Source organism: Athene cunicularia, assembly GCF_003259725.1.
Source record: "Athene cunicularia isolate RWA chromosome 1 unlocalized genomic scaffold, athCun1 chr1_part2, whole genome shotgun sequence".
Lineage (NCBI taxonomy): Eukaryota > Metazoa > Chordata > Aves > Strigiformes > Strigidae > Athene > Athene cunicularia.
Window position 1 is genome coordinate 14,371,999 of NW_020799092.1, and position 15,380 is coordinate 14,387,378.

Sequence of the window (15,380 nt, forward strand, 5' to 3'; positions counted from 1 at the left end):
CAAGTTTGGAGGCTGGAATTAGCTTTGAAAAGTCCCTTGGATAATTTGTTCTACTACCTTATATAAATAAAATTATAGTTCTATATAATAAATAAAATTATATATACAGGTGCACATAATATTTCAAGGACAAGACAGTGCTCTATACATATACTTACAATGGAGTATACGTTGTTTATATACACATTGATTATCTATGCATTGATTATGTGTACACAGATTAATTTTACTGTTGTGTAGAGCAGTCATATGGTATCTGTGATATGGAGGCAAACACTGGAGAAGTAGTCATGGCTACTCTGCTATGGCTGGTTGGTATCTCAGGCTACCCAGAGCACACTTGCATATGTGAGAAGAAAGCAAGTGTGGGGGGCACTGACTCCTTGTACCACAGCCTTCCAGCTGCACCACTACACACTGAAGGATGAATAAAAACTTGTGAATCATGATATATGCTTCTTGGCAAAATATCAGCTGTGTTAGACTCATTTGCCCAGTGAAACCAGTGTAGTTCAGGTAATAGGAAGAGGTCTTGTAATGAGTTGTTCATGTTGGAGAAATATACTTTCTTATTTTAAAAAAAACATCTCCAAAGTGGGCAAACTGTTAATGGTTATGGAGTGGGTAGGTGATATTTGTTTTACAGAACCTCTAAGATGCCTGACTTCTATCTACCACACTCATTCTGTTACAGATTTCATTCACTCATGCTCTCATATGCACATGCTTTCAAGAACCAAGACATGTATGTGTGCATAAGTAGTCACATCAGGATCGTTTGTGTGACACGGGACAGGGGACATTGGGGACTCAACATGTGTCTTGAGTTCTTATTGACTGGTAATGACAAACTGGTTTTTGATTGTATGCATTAGGAGTGGATGGTGGGTTTGATATTGAGCCTCATTTTTGCTTCATTCCTCCACAAAAATCCTGAATTTCACAGTTCTTTTTTTCCTTATCTGGATATTTTATGGCTCCAGTCCTGTTCTTCATTATCTTGACACATTACCTTTAGATCAGTTTGTTTTTCCTTTTCTTTTATATGAAATCACATGTGTAGCACTCTGTAGCTAACTTTCCTTTTAATCCCTCTTCTGCTGGTTCTTGTGTGCAGGCAAGCACATGTGCAAATCTGCAGATATATTTTCTTTTGTACTTCATTTGTACCGATCTTAATACTTCTGTTTTAAATCTCTTCAGAAGAGTAGGAAAACATTCACCTTAATAATTTTTGGAAGGTGTTGCATTCATTTGCATTCTGATGTTGCAACTGTGCAAATGGCCATCTGACTCATACGGGAATACATTCCTTTCCAGTTTGCTAAGTATGAAGTTCAGAGACGTGTGAAAGCTTCCTTTCAGGAAAAGGAAAGCTCCAGCATCCGGTGCTGTGACACATTTAGCTTGCTAGCTAAGCACTCCCTCGCTGGCTGCTGACTGGGGTGTTCTCCTGTCTGTGTCGCTGATCCTCTGCTCTAAGGGAGGACGGGCATTACTCTCACGGATGGGCATCAAGGGAGGAAAAGAACAGTTATCATTCCATGAAAACTACTGTTGTGATAAGGAATTCTCTAAAGGGAAGATTCTGGTGATGCTGGTGAAGTAGTTTGAAAACCTTTGTGAAAATAGGACTGCCTCTGAAAGAGCTGAGATTGACAGGTTTTGCTGATTTTCAGGAGTTAGTTGTTTAAACTGTTTGCAATTTGCTTGCAATTTCCACATGAGCAAATAGTGAATCAGGAGCCAGAATACAGTATATCATCCAGAAATAAATATCCAGGGGTAGAAATTTGGGCTTCACTGAAGTCAGTGAAATCTCTGGTTACATTCTCAGTAGAACTAGAAAAGTCATGGATGCCTGATTCACATATACTTATGCAATTATTTTACAGTCTGGAACATAGGTCACCCTGAAACAAAGCTGCTGACAATGCAAAAGCATATTATTCTCTTAAATTTGTTACCCTTTGCAAATTGCTTACTGGGAGACAACTTCTTTAGTAAATGGGAGTTTTCATCATCAGGCAGTGTTAAATATTTAACACTGGGTCAGAGAGCAAGAGTGATACTGCGATTTTGGCTGAGGCCAAGACAGCTTATCCTATAAATGTGTCTGCAACCCTGGATGTTACCTGCTGATTTCTGATCTTACTGGTTTGTGTGTGGTTTTCAAATCCCATCTTCTCTGCAGTCACCTTCCTCTGTGTTCATCCAGTAAAAGGAAGACAGCCAAGTCCTTAGGCAAAAGCACTGGGAGAGCTATGCGTAGACAAATGTCATAGATTGCAGGTTTATTGCTTATAAAGCTAAATCTTTGTTGGACTGTTGCCTTTTGCTTATGCTGGTGTGACACATGGGAGCCTGAGCAGTCTGGAACCCTGCTGCACTAAGACAAGTAGGTATACAAATGCACAGCATGGGGCATGGTCTGCCTTCTTCAATTTATTGTCAGGTTGGCTTTAGGCAGACACGTTTGGTGTGAATGCAGTAGTCCTTGGAGGAGTGCCAGGCCATCTACCTTCTCATGCAGCCTCATGTCAGACAAGTCCCTCCACTCATTAGTAGATCTGCTGGTCATCAGCATACACCAAATTCCTTTCTTCAGTCTTTACTTTGAATAAATAAGCAGGGTTTTTTGTTAGGTATTTTTGATTTGTTTGGGTTTTTTCTTCTTACCCTATACAAAATTAATTAAAGCTCCCTAAGGATTACAGTGGAGACAATTTATGAAAATCCCATTCTTTGAGTTTCACTTTTTTTTTTTTATTAAGCAGACAAGCTGTTGTTGCTGTAACATGATTATCAGTACTACCATATGTCTTAAAATCTCACTTGCTCTGGAGGCATAAGATTATCCAGCACTTGCAGTGAGCACCCAGCTGCAAGAGCATTGTGTGAAACAGGTGTGTGTGCTGCACTGATCAATGCTAATGGAAGCGTGAAGTTCACCATACTAAATCTGTGGCTGGCAGCACTCTAAACCTTTGAAAATAGATGAGAACTCTGTAATTTTGGCCTCTTGTTCTGAAGGGCATGCTTTTATTTAGAGATTTTTCCAACTTAAATTTTTAGGAGGTTTTATAATGCCTGAGGCAGTAGAAATCTCTGAATCATCTTTCTCCTTTTAAACCTTTGGTTAAAAATCTTTTTTCTAAAAGCTAACATGGGCCCCCCTGCCCCGGAACTTAGATACTCCAGCTATAGGAACTGGAATGTGGAGCTCTTTCCTTGCACTCCATTATGCAAGCTATTTGTGCTAAACCCAGCTGGTTGCCACGTGCTGACATTAAGTATGACGTGTGGTTACAAGGAGAGAATACATTCTTATTAATCACCTATGGAGTGATCAGAACTGCTGTGCTGACAATTCACAGAAAGAACTGTAGAGAATAGGAATATAAATTAAATACAGTTAAAATCACAATGGTCTTGCTTTTGGTCATCTTCATTTTTAGACTGGTATTGAAGATACCTAAGAAAAACGCCAACCATGAGTCATAGCTCTTTCAACTGTCTGGTCTGTGAGAAACGTAGTGTGTATCAGTCCTTCCAGCACAGGGACTTACTCCCTTATTCATAACATAATTTAGTTTGGAAGAGGTTCCTGAGGATGATCTTGTCTATCCCCTGCCTGAAGCTCAGAATTAGGTTTTGGTCAGTGTCTTATCCCAGACAAGTTTTGAAGATCTCCAAGGATTCATCTCCACCCAGCCACTCTGGGCACTTGTTTTGGTGCTGTGCCATGCTCAGGATGAAATTCCCTTTGTCTTGTGAGAATTTCCTCAGATTCAGGTTGTGAGCATTGTCTTCTGACCTTTCCCTGTGCACCTCTAAAGAAGGGTCTGACTGTCTTTTTCTATCCCCTTTCAGACAACAGAAGAATGCAGGCAGGTCTCCCTTTTCTTAACCTTTTCTACTTGTGCTGAACAAACCCTCTTCCTTCAGCCTCTCCTTGTATGCTTTGTGCTCCAGATCCCCAAACATCTTAGTCTTTGACCTAATCCAGGCAGTAAAGCATGTACTTCAGCATTAAAAGTCTCAGACCCCAAGCATCAGTAATGTCCTGGTTTGGGCTGGGGTAGAGTTTATTTTCTTTCTAGTAGCTGGTATAGTGCTGTGTTTTGGATCTAGGATGAGCATAATATTGATAACACACTGATGTATTAGCTGTTGCTGAGCAGTGCTTACATTAAATCAAGGACTTTTCAGCTTCTCATGCTGCTCTACCAGCAAGGAGGCTGGGGGTGCTCAAGAAGCTGGGAAGGAACACAGACAGGACAGATGACCTGAGCAGGCCAAAGGAATTTTCTGTACCATACGACATCATGCTTACCATATAAACTAGAAAGGAAAGCTGGCTGGGGACTGCTGCTTGGGAACCGGATGAGCAGTGATAACTGGGTGATGAGCAGTTGTTTTTCATTTGAATCTCTTGTTTTTCTTGGGGTTTATCTCCCTTGCTCTCTTTTTGTTATTTTCATTTTCCTTATAGTTTTTGTGAGACTCAGTTGCCAGTTATCAATGGCTCAGACAGGATGTGGTGTGAAGCACTCTTTATTACGTTCTTGCAAGACCGGGCGCCCCACCAGGTGGACGTGCCTAACAGCCATCATGCAATGCTTTATATCCCTTTCTCCCGACTGCGAGTTCCCTCCCCTGATTCCTCATTGGCTGAGTACTACAGGGTGTACAGACTTCCCAAACCGCCTACCGATACACCCCTTCATGTATGTGAACATCCATCACATGTTCATGGAAACAACCTTGGCTTTCTCCGGGGTGGAGAAGTTAATATGCATGAGCTCATCACGCAAGTGTACTAAGATGGAAAAAGTTTGAAATTCAGGTTCCCCAAGTCTCTAGGTATCTGCATCCATCTAAAGCCATTTCTAAGTACTGATCATCACAGTTGACAAAAGAGCTACCTGTCTTCTCACCCCAGGCCAGGAATTTCAATCGGTTGCTCTTTCAATGAATTGTTCTTGTTAACTGCTTTGGCGAATCACTCCTGCCCTTCCCATCAGGCTGAATATGCGAAAACAACATTCTTTCCCTTACAATTCCCCCCCCCCCCCTTCTTATTTATACTCTTGTTGCTTTTTGCATATTCTCAGAGTATTGTTCTATGAACATTTTTCGAATGTTGACAACATGATTTCACATCTTTTCTCTGATGAGAAGTCATCTATTGCATCTTCATCTCCCTCTTCCTTTAGTAACAGCATCTTGTCAGGATAGGGGTTTCGTTCTAGAGGCATCTGTTTTGACACGGCGGTTTCAATGAGATGCTGGACCAATCCTCGGGTGCAAGGGATTATGCAGCATCCTATTGCTGTTAAGACACCTGCTACTACAATCAAAGAAGTGAGGATAGATACAGCCATTCCCTTCCGTTTCCCAAAGCAAGAATCCAACCACCCAGTTAATTCAGGAATAGACAGTTCACTCTCTGCTAGTTTGTCTGCCAAGGTAGTAAGTCTCTGTGACGCTTTGGTGATAGTCCCATCAGGGGCTATATTATTTGGGATAAAAGTACAGCATTTGTTCCCCAGCATTACACATACACATCCTTTCTCAGCTAATATCATATCTAGAGCTATTCTATTTTCCCAAGCCATTCTACTCATGGCATCTAGTTGCTCAGCAAGCCCTTTTAATGCATCTCTGGTATAATTTATAAACCTCTGTTGATTATAATAAATAGAATTTATCCAGTCTATGTTCTTATTTACAGTTACCCAGCAAAATAAGAAGGACTCAACCCCTGCTGATATTTGATTCCTTGCCTTATACTCATCAGGGACCCTCCAAGGAACTCCAATAGAGTCAATCGATTCGATCATCAAATGATACTCCTAGGTTCCTCTTTGTTCGTCTACCTGATGGCTCTGCTTTTCTTTCAAATGCCAGGGTAAATGGGATGGCCAATTGAACAATTGCACACGTTCCTGAGGCGCAGAAACAAACTCTACAACTCAGAAAGAGTTATAAAGCAGGCATGTTTATTCCAGCCGGGGTGCAAGGGGATTTCTCCACAAAGCTTGCACACCGTCTCTGGCAAGTAGCCAGATATTTATTACAACAAAACATACATATTCATTAGGAAGGGCTGAGTTGTTACAATTAGTTCGGGGAATAGGTGTAATTGTTAGAATTATTCAAGGAGAGAAGTATGTGGTCCTCTTCACGGTGTCCCGCTGTTAAGCAAAGTCCAGATGTTTCCTTCCTCTTCATGAACTTTTCAACTTTGCTTCCTGCACATGCTCTGTGGCCCTTTGGTTCCTCTCCAGGTTGTAGACTCATCTTTTTACCTGTTTGTTTTGCTAATTGGAACTTTTGTGTCTGTCAAGATGTCCCAGGAAGTAAGTCCTTTAGCTGGTATGGCTCCCCCTTTATCTCAAAGACAGGGATTAGTTTACTATCTATCCTGTTTTCTGTAAGAATGTTATCTACTTAACATTGCCTGAGGGCTAGCATTTTTTAAGGGGCCCCACAACTTTGTAGATATTTTTTTTTCTTTTTTTTTCTTTGCTTTCCTCAGATCAATTCCCCCCTTTTCTTTTACTTGTGCAAATTCTTTTGCTATATTATGCCGTTCCCTTTACCGTTCCCTTTAAGGGTTTTGGCCAAGTATGCACCTACACTCCCTACCCATAATCCAACCATGTTGATAATCAGTGTCCATCCTTTCGTTGGATTCGGAGTCTTAGGGGTCCAGTCGATTTTGATTCCTATTGCTGTTTTGGGATGGTAACAGCGCTGAAATGGACCCTCCCACTTTGGTTCCAGAGGTGAATCTGAAAAAGATCTGGTAAATATATAATCACCCGGTTTAATGTTGTGTACAGGCCCATCCAGACCTCGAGCTCTGGTCCCTAGGACCAATTTCTCTATTTCCTGCAGCTTTTTGGAGGCTTATAACATAATCAGTTACTATTTCATTCCCAGTCTAAGCCGATGCCCCGGCCTGTATCATATATGGTTTCCTATATACTATTTCAAAAGAACTTAATCCCTCCTCAGTTCTGGGTTTGGTTCTGATTTCCAAAAGTGCTAAAGACAATGACTGGGGCCAAGGCAATCCGACCTCCTGACCTAGTTTTGTAATTTACTTAAGTGATTCATCTTCTTTACTTGACCACTTGCTTGTAGGCTATATAGAGTATGTAATTGCCAGTCTATTCCTATGATCAATGCAAGTAATTGTTTTGACCATTTGAAGTTTGGTAACCATGAAGTAAGCTTGTTTCATATTTCTTCAAAGCCTAAAGAAGCATCATCCTTTCATATCTCCTGCAAAATACTTAATTATTGCAATATTATTCCTAAATCTACATTTATTTTTCCTGTTTCACCTATGTGTGTATAACAACTATGACTCACAATTGTGCTCAATCCCCCATGTGAGGCCAACATCGTGTTTCACTGTCAGCATTTCAGATTGAGAAATTATCTCGTTCAGTAACACTTACTAGTTCTGCATGGGAATGCATCTGGCCAACCTGAGAAGGTATCTGTTAATACTAATAAGTACTGACACCCCCTTTTCTGGGTGTTCAGAAGAATCTATTTGCCAATGTTGTCCTAGACTATTACTTTTCCCTATAACTCCATTTTTAATGTTACTTGATGTGTTTGGGTTGTGGTTTTTGTTTTGTTTGGGGTTTTTTGAGTAAACAGCATAGTCATCTTACTGGTTTTTCAATTTAACTGCTTCTGTAGAGCATCTGCTCACCAATGTTTTCTTATGTTCACCTAAATCTAACTCCTATTGTATGTTAGAAGGCACTATTATTTGCCCATCTGGAATATAAACCCATCCATCTTTTTCCTTATTATCTTTTAGATCATTAATCAATTTTTGATCCTCCTTTGAATATTTAGGTTTCAAATCTGAGTTTAGGATTGAAAGTTTTACCATCTGGGACCAAAGCTAATGCTATGGTTGTCATTTCTGCCGCCTGTCTGGCCTTTCAATCTGCCAAATTATTTCCAATTTCCTGTTCAGTGTTACCATTTTGATGCCCTCAACAATGCATGATGGCTACTTTTTTCAGGGAGTTTTATGGTTTCTAGCAGCCTTAAAATTTCCTCTGCATGTTTTATTTGTTTTTGTGTTGTAAATATCCTCATTCTTTCCATACGGCACCATAAGCATGTACTACTCCAAAAGCATATTTCTAATCTTAATCTTTCCCTTTTGCCAGTTCTAAAGCTTTGGTCAAGGCAATTATTTCAGCCTTCTGAGCAGAAGTCCCTACTGGTAATGGTTTAGCTTCCATTACTTCATCAGTAGTGATCACAGTGTATCCTGCCTTACGGTTTTCCCTGTTTTATGAAGCTGCTTCCATCCATGAACCAGGTGCCTTCAGCATTCTCAAGTGGTTCTTCTTTTAAGTCAGGTCTACTGGAGAAAATGGCTTCCATGATCTCGAGACAGTCACGGGTTACAGGCTCTGATGTGGTCCCGCTGAGAAAAGAGGCTGGATTCATAATGTTAGTGGTTCATAATCGGCACCAACCTGTCATCCCAAGGAAAGTTCGGAGTTCTTTTACCATTCTGGGTTCACATGTGTGACAGATGGCCTCTTTCCATTATCAGCTCTGTTCTCCAGGAATCCCGAATCCTAAGTAGGTCACTTGCTGCTGGACCAGTTGAGCTTTCTGTTGAGAGACTCGATATCCACTAAGTCCCAGAAAGTTAAGCAAACTGACAGTCCACTGTACACAATCTTCCTTCGTCCTTGTAGCTATGAAAAGGTCACCTACAGATTGTAGTAAAATTCCTCCTAGTGAGGGCGGGGTCCGGGTTTCAAGTTCCCAGGCCAATTGATTCCCAGAGATAGTGGGGCTGTTTTTAAAACCTTGTGGTAACACTGTCCAGGTTAACTGTTTTAGGGTTTTTTTTGTTGTTATTGTTTTTATTTGTTTGTTTGTTTGTTTTTCCGCCCTGTATCAGGGTTTCCTCATTCAAAGCAAATAGCTTCTGGCTTTCTTGTTAAGGCCAGGCAGAAAAAGGCATCTTTTAGATCCAATATGGTAAATCATATTTGAACTCCTTTTAATTTAGTTAACAAAGTATAAAGATTTGCCACTATAGGATATAGGTCTTATACAATTTTGTTTATTGCCCTTAAATCCTGAACTAATCTATAACACTTGCCATCAGATTTCTTTTCTTTTATGAGTAGATAAGGGTATCACACCCTGGTTTGCATTCAATTAACAGTCCAAATTGCAAAAATTTATCAATCATTTTTTATCCCTATCTGATCTTCTGCACACAAATGATATTGTTTAATCCTCACTGGAGTACTCCTGGTTTTAATTTGATTTCTATTAATTTGGCATTCTTAGCCTTGCCTGGTATTCCAGAAGCCCACACTCCTGGATATACCTGGTCCAGAATTTCTGTTGGTATTGTGTTCTCCTTTTCAGTCTGTAACAAAGACAAACTTAAAAGTTTGATTAATTTGTCCTCCTTTATTTTAAACTCAGTTCCTTTGGCACTAAAACCAATCTTTGTTCCTAGTTGTTCTAACAAGTCTCTCCCTAATAATGGTTTAGGGAAATAAAGAAACTTATGTATACCTCCTTGTTTTCCTAATTTATACTTTATAGGCTGCATAAAGAAAGCCTTTTCAGTCTGGCCAGTTGCTCCAACCACAGTTATAAAATCTTTGTCCATAGGTGTTAAACGTTGGTTCAAAATAGAGTAAGAGGCTAGCTGTTTTCAAAACCAAATGTTTCTCTGTTTGTCATAGCATCTAGCATTAAGTTTGTATCTTTCTAATGAGGGTCTTAGTTCAGGTCTTTTTGTGTCCCCTTGTGGGTCATCCCGGTAGTTTGCCACTACCTCCTTCCAAGCGTCTAACTTATTCATACTAAAGGAGGCTTCAATTCGGGTTATTCCTGGACCCATCGCTTCTCTGAATGGTGCCTGTGTAGTTAAACCTGACACTGGACCCGTTTTACGAGTCTGGGCAGTGTTTGGAATGCTACCTCCCACCACCTCCTAACACAAAGGGGTTATCATCCTGAGAGGGTCACACATATTCAATTCACATATGCACATTAATATTCAATTTCCCCCCTTTTCTCTCTCAGGAGGCTGCACCTTAATTAGATGCTTTTTGTTCCCCGAGAACCCTGTTCATGTATAAAACAGGGCAGTGTTCCTCTCAGGGAGGCAGCACGTAAGTTCCAAACACAACACAAATCTGCCTCCCTGTGTTCTGAGAGGTCCCTCCCAACACAGCGCATGCACCCCAACTCCAAATAACTGACACAGAATCACTGCCTCCTCGCTAAAGGAGACACTGAACAAACACACAAGCAAGCAGCACCGATGACAAAGCAGGCAGGCACTACGACCTACTGTGTACTAAGGAATGTTAACTTGTCCTGTCCATACAGTCTTAGACCTCCATTAAAGAATTCTTTTACTGATTTTTTACACTATCTAAATTTCCACAAATTACTTGTATGAGCTCTTCCGAGCGCTTTATTCTGTCCCAATCTGACCAGTTCTTTACAATTTTCACAATAAAAATTATTCCCAAACCCAACCCAAACATAATTGTCACAAGTAAAACACTCAATAACAAAGACTGGGTGACATGAAAAATCCTGAAACCCGTGTATAGGACACCAGCAGTTGACAGTAGGTTCAGTTAACACCATTACAGAATCTGCCACGTGCTTTGTTCATCTCTGGCTGCACCCCTTGTGGGATCACGGAATCGCAGATCAAAACTCCACACTAGCTTCACATCGATGCTGCATCTCACTCACACCCGGCAGGCATGCAGGCACACAGGCACTCCATTACTCTGCAGGCACTTACTCTCTCAGGCACACAAGCACTCTATCACACTTAAAGGGCCCGTCACGCTTTTCACTCATACCACAAAATATACCAAATATAAAACAACAACCAAGTCCGTGTGTAGCATAAATCATAAACTATTAACTATTCGCCAAAAATAAAAAGTTAATGTAAACCAACACTTAGTGCACAGTGCAAGATGTAACAATTGAAACGCTTGAAGTGGCTATCACAAATCCCAATTATAGCCACATTCATGTAAAATTTTAATGATAGCTATCTTGCTCGCGTTCCTCTCTTATAAGGGGTCCATGCAAGGCTTGCATTATGTGACTTTCAACTTCCCTGCGTAATGCCCTTCAATAAGAGATTTCCGCAAGCCCGGGAGGGCAGAGTAGGATTTCCAATGCAGGATGTCAGTAGTTTACTGACACCCTGCCCAAATGTAAACTATCTCTTATATACCAGTCATCAACAGCTTACACCAAATGCAAACTACCTCTTATATACCAGTCATTGATAGTTTGCCTCAAAGACCTACAAGCAAACCCCTTCCCATGGCGCCCCCAAACCCAAACGGTTACCCTCCAGGGACTACGCTGTGCGCCAGACATCTCTGCGCACCTTACCAGCAGCCCACCAACTTATAAACATACTTTTGTCCGCAATTTAGATTATTGTTTTCTGCCCCCGCAGTGAACAGCTGAGAGTGGAGTTCCTCCAAGAAGAACTCGGGGTGTGCCTAGGATGTCCACCCCTCAGTCGTTCCGGCAGCTGAGCAGAGATTGTCCCACCTGGGGTGCTGAAATGAGGTGCGGAAACAAACTCTACCACTCAGAAAGAGTTATAAAGCAGGCATGTTTATTCCAGCCGGGGTGCAAGGGGATTTCTCCACAAAGCTTGCACACCGTCTCTGGCAAGTAGCCAGATATTTATTACAACAAAACATACATATTCATTAGGAAGGGCTGAGTTGTTACAATTAGTTCGGGGAATAGGTGTAATTGTTAGAATTATTCAAGGAGAGAAGTATGTGGTCCTCTTCACGGTGTCCCGCTGTTAAGCAAAGTCCAGATGTTTCCTTCCTCTTCATGAACTTTTCAGCTTTGCTTCCTGCACATGCTCTGTGGCCCTTTGGTTCCTCTCCAGGTTGTAGACTCATCTTTTTACCTGTTTGTTTTGCTAATTGGAACTTTTGTGTCTGTCAAGATGTCCCAGGAAATAAGCCCTTTAGCTGGTATGGCTCCCCCTTTATCTCAAAGACAGGGATTAGTTTACTATCTATTCTGTTTTCTGTAAAAATGTTATCTACTTAACATTGCCTGAGGGCTAGCATTTTTTAAGGGGCCCCGCAACTTTGTCAATTTTTTTTTTTTTTGCTTTTTTTTCTCCTTTGCTTTCCTCAGATCATTCCCCTCCAATCTGCGGGTAGAATGGATTGTAGGATCTTTCCTCCACAATACCACCACAGGTCTGCTCTGGGGATACTTAATGCTGAGTAGTTTCCCGCACCATCATTAGTCACATTCAAGGTTTTTGTGCATAAATTGAATTCTCCCACAAATCTAGTAGCCTTCTGTTCTGCTGCTAAAGGATCCCAATTAAACTCAGACACCAGAGTGAAAAGAGCAGGCGTATTGTACTAGTGATAACAGTGTAATACAGAAAACATGCAGTAAGAAAAAGCAGAATAGTGCCCTTAAAGCAGCAAACAGCAAAAACCAGGGGAATGCATTAAATCATTACTGCACGAGAGAGAGACTGGACATTAAGAAAAATACATCACCACTTGCATACTTTACCATCACCCAGCCCCGCAGTGTCTGGGCAGCCCCGGTTACAGCGAGGGTTTGCAGAGCCTGTCCCGGCAAGGGGGAAATCCTACTCGGTGCGTCCACCCGTAGGTGAGGCTTCCAAAGTCGCTGCAAACGGGCCCAGCCTTAAATACCAGAGATCGACAGGCCAGAATAGCTGGGACCTTTGTTTTGAGTGGAAAATTTCTGGTTTCATCCTCCTGTTGGATTCCACCCAAAGCCTGGCCAGGGCTCAGGGGGGGAAACCAAGGGAGTTTCTAACAAGGCCAAACACTTGGGTTCTCAGCCCTGAACAAGGCTAAACAAGGGAAGTTGGATACATTCTCTCCTCACTACCAACTATATTTTGTCTAAGCTGCATCTTTCACTAGCGAGTTTACATACTTTGTTAATGATTACAGACTAAGTTAGCAGCTTCGGCTTGGGGCCTGTTGTTCAGGCTGCAGTATTCCAATACTTTAACACTTTTTACATCAGCATAGGTAGGTTGTTATAACTTAGTACAATACCTACTAGCACAATGGTTATCAGTTATAAAATGTACAGGATTCATCTATTGCTCAACTCTGGCTTGGGCTTGTTGTCCAAGCCTTAGCACTTCACCTTCCCACCCTGTTGTGAGAGACAGGCTGTATGGATACCAGAGACAGTGGAGAAAGTAGGTGCTATCCTTGTTCTGTACAGCAGAGAATAGTAATGCTAAAGACTTGCAAGTTTCATTACCCCAAGCAGCCTTCTCTTGGTAGAGGGCAATCATGCACTTTATGCCTCGTGGATCCTGAGTCCAACCCAAGTGGAAGGGAACAACTTGTGCCGTGGGTCTTCCTGTTGTACAGACATAGCAATTGCTATGATTTAAACTCTGTACTGTATATTTGATCCATTCTACCCAGGCATTTGTATGCCCATATCCTGTCTCTATTTCAAAAGTCTGTTTAAGATCTTTTACCTCCACAATTGCTACAATTTTAGGGTCATTATGGAGGATCAGTCTTCTGTCTTTAGGGGATTGAGTGGGCTGCCTTTTTCCTTAATGATCTTAGGTGGTAATACCCATACTACTATTCTAACTCTCGCTACAGGGTCCTTCCCTGCTACATCTGCTCCAAGGCCATAAGTGCTATCTACAAGGTTATCAGCCTTTTTGATGGCTATTACTATGGGATTACTTTGTAAAGATGAGCAGGTGGAACTGGGGACCCCTTTCGATATGCTTATTTGATCTTTTAATGCCTTTGCTGTATTGGACAGAGGAGGTGTATAGGTCCATCCCTGTTAGGTGGTAGTCCACCATACATGATCCTACCCAGGACATGAAGGCCCCCTATAAATTTGTGTCTCAGGGCATAGATACTTACTTTCACTACTTAGTTGTCTTTGGGTTTCAACACCTCCACAGTTCAACACCTGACAGGCATCAAATTGGATAGTTTGGGGTCTTTCTGTCCTAGTTACATTTATACAAAGTTTAACAGGATACCCGTCCCCTCCCTTCCATTTATCATTGGTCTTTTCATTTCTCTTTATACTGTCACTTGTATCAAGGCTCATGGCTATTAACGTAATCACCGCCATCCAATTTCCTCCTAATATTTTTACCAACAGACTTTTTTTTTTTTTTTTAAAGACCATAACCACAATTGCTCCTACTTCCAATATTTTGCTTATTCACATCTATAACATCTATAAGATAGATGTTTTTTGTTTTGTTTTTTTTTTTTTATTGTCATCCGTAGAGGATCCTCAGTAGTCTGGACTTGCCATTTACAGAGTTCCTCTGTGGGTTCAACTGGTCCTTTGAATCATGTATAATGTGTTCACCCTTTCTCAGCTGTTCGTACCACAGTCTCTGTAGTCAAGAGGACTTGGAAAGGTCCTTCCCAATCTGGTTGGAGCTTGGCCTCCTTCTAGGACTTGATTAGTATCTAATCTCCAGGATGGAATTTATGAACTGTGAATTCTAATGGTGGAGTTTGAGCTAATAGTCCTTGATGCCTGGGAAAAGATAATGAAGACAGCCCAAATATATAGTTTTTAGGAAATACATCCTTTGTTTCAAGTATGGTAGTCCAAAGACTATCTCATAAGGGGAGATTTCTACATCATTACGAGTAGCAGTTTGAATCCTTAATAAGGCTATAGGTAAACACTTAGTCCAAGGCAGTTTGGTTCCTACTACCAGCTTGGATAATTGTCTCTTTATTGTCTGATTCATTTGTTCCACTCTCCCAGATGAAGGAGGGTGCCAACTGTGTGGAAATCCCAAGATATGTCTAAGCTTCTCATTAAGTCTTGTAATACCTTTGAAGTAAAATGTTGTCCCTGATCTGAATCAATATTTTCCACTATCCCATATCTAGGAATAATTTGTTCCAAAATTATTTTTGACCGCTGTTGCTGTTGTAGCTGACAAATGATCTACTAACGCTAATGGGTACCTCACTCTGCCTACTTTAGGCAATTTTGTAAAGTTGATCTGAATACTTTGAAAGGGTCTTAGACCCGGACTCTGCCCTCCAATAGGTTGTTTCTTAAGCAGCTTCTTTTTTTTTTTTTTTTTTTTTACATGTTAGACATCATTCACAAATCTGTCTGGCTATAGTGTAAATTCTTATATAGTCATATTTTCGTAGTATCAGGTCACACATGGCTTGTATGCCCCAATGGCTCCCTTGGTGCAGGATGACCAAGACTTCCCTCATAAGTTGCTTATTTAACATTTCTCTCCCATCAGG